Below are 2,405 nucleotides of genomic sequence, written 5' to 3'. Positions count from 1 at the left end.
ATATATATATATATATATATATATATATATACACATACACATACACATACACACCAACCCCTACTGTTAACCATAAGCTATAAAACAACTTTTCTCACTTATCGAACTTTGATGCAGAGAAAATTTACAGCCTTTTATGTCACTAAATCACTGTTGTTCCTGGAAGTTGTTTTTTATATCCTCCACAGACTACTAGAAGCTTACTATCTTCCTACACCTTGATCCTTGGATCTTACCTTAACACACGCACACACACACACACACACACATACACACACATATTTATATATAATGTAGGCATGTATGCAATTGTGAACTCAGACCAAATAGTGATATTTTGAAATCATTTAGAACGCACATCTCAGGTTAGCATGATATAATAGGAAATGCATCCATTACATAAACTTTTCTCAGTTAAAGCATACTGTGCACTGCTTCTTAGCATAACATGAAATATATATACATATATACATGCACACAAGCACACGCATATGCGCACACACACACACACACACACATGCGCATACACACATATACACACATACGTAGCTATAGGTGCAAGCGTGGCTCTATAGGAAGAAGTTTATTTCCTAATTACATGGTTCCAACTTCAATCTCACTTGGCACCTTGGGCAATTAGCATCTTAGGCAAGTCGCACCTTAGGCAAGTGGCATCTTGATCAAGTGTCTTCTACTATAGCCATAGGCTGATGTGAGCCTTGTAAGTGGGTTTGGTGGATGGAAACTGAAGGAAGCCTGTGATATGTATATACATCCATTTGCCTATGTATGTGTGCATGAGTGTGTTGGTGTTTGTGACTCCCTGGTCTTGACATTACATCACTGTTGAAAACGATTGTCATTGTAATACAAGCTGTGGTCATTCATTTTCAATATTCTGCAAGCCATGTCTGGCCACAGGGAAATATTACCCTGCTTGGAAACAGGTGAGGGTCAGTGATAAGAAAGGCATTTGGTTGTAGAAAACGGCCTCAATAAATTCTGCCCACCCCATGCAAGCATAGAAAAATGGATGTTGAAATGATGATGATAGAAAGGTTGATATAAATATATAAATAGAGATAGAGATAGAGAGACAGCTGCGCTGGTATGGTCATGTGTTACATATGGATGAGGACAGCTGTGTGAGGAAGTGCCACTCCCTAGCTGTGGAAGGAACCTGTGGAAGAGGTAGACCCAGGAAAACATGGGATGAGGTGGTGAAGCATGACCTTTGAACATTGGGCTTCACAGAGGCAATGACAGGAGACCAGGACCTTTGGAGATATGCTGTGATAGAGAAGACCCGGCAACTAAAGTGAGCTCGCAGCCACGTATGTCCGGCACAGTTAAGAGTAACCTTGATGCGTCAGGCGATATGATATGCTTAAGAAGACCTGTTGTGTCAAGTAAAACCAATATTATAATTGTGGCCAGTGCCCACTGACTGGTTCCTGTGCTAGTGGCATGTAAAAAGCACCATCTGAACATGGCTGATGCCAGTACCCTCTGACTGGCTTTCGTGCCAGTGGCATGTAAAAATATATATATAATGAAAAATTTTGGGGAATGGAAAATTTTATATTTTATTAATGCGTTGCTACATATGTTTCTGCATAACACATGTTTGTTTGTGACTACCTTCTCACATCTTTAGGATATTAGTAAATATTATTTATAACATCTATGGATCTTAAGAAAGTCCACTGCTTCTCATGCATACTTCCTTCAGCACTTTGCATTAATAATAAGCAGCAGCCAGTAGCAAGTAGCATGAGTTTTTATGAGCACACTCAGGAGTAATAGCCATAAATAAATTAAAAAGATATACATACATACATACATATATATATGTTTGTGTCTTCTTGTTTTGACATCACATGATGCTTGCAAGTGAGTGTCACCTTCATGAATATAGTGTCCCTCATTCCCAATCTCCCATGAAAACATGTCTGGCCGTAAGGAAATATTACCTTACTTGGAAACATGTAAGGGTTGACAACAAGAAGGGTATCAGGCTGTAGAAAATCTGCTGAAACAAATTTTGTCCAACCCATGCTAACATGGAAAAGTGGACATTAATACAATGAAAATGATGATATATATATATGTAAATATATATATATATATATATGTATATATATATGTATGTATACACACACACACACACATATATATAGGTCAGTTGAAATATGTTTGTGACATATGTTAACTGCTAAAAGACAAATTCACTGCAGTTATAGTAGAGAAAATATCTCTCTTATGGTAAAAAAAAAGGTATGAAAACACCCGGTTTGCTCAGTGTTGCCATCTATTGAGAATCTCAGATATTGATCTTTCAAGCTTCTTGGCTTTTGTCAATGAGATATATTAAAAAATTTTACTTTACATTCCAACCGGTTTTC

The 2,405-nt window shown here is 37.5% G+C and overlaps 1 protein-coding gene across 2 annotated transcripts in view; it reads left to right on the top strand.

Annotated features, from left to right (window-relative positions):
- The window catches only part of LOC106868676 (serine/threonine-protein kinase MARK2), a 283,095-nt gene that overhangs the window by 11,660 nt on the left and 269,030 nt on the right, over nt 1-2,405 (top strand). The window lies entirely within an intron of this gene.

The sequence above is a fragment of the Octopus bimaculoides genome, chromosome 28 (assembly GCF_001194135.2).
Source record: "Octopus bimaculoides isolate UCB-OBI-ISO-001 chromosome 28, ASM119413v2, whole genome shotgun sequence".
Lineage (NCBI taxonomy): Eukaryota > Metazoa > Mollusca > Cephalopoda > Octopoda > Octopodidae > Octopus > Octopus bimaculoides.
Note: the sequence above shows the minus strand (reverse complement) of the source record. Positions and strands in the feature narration are given on the sequence as shown.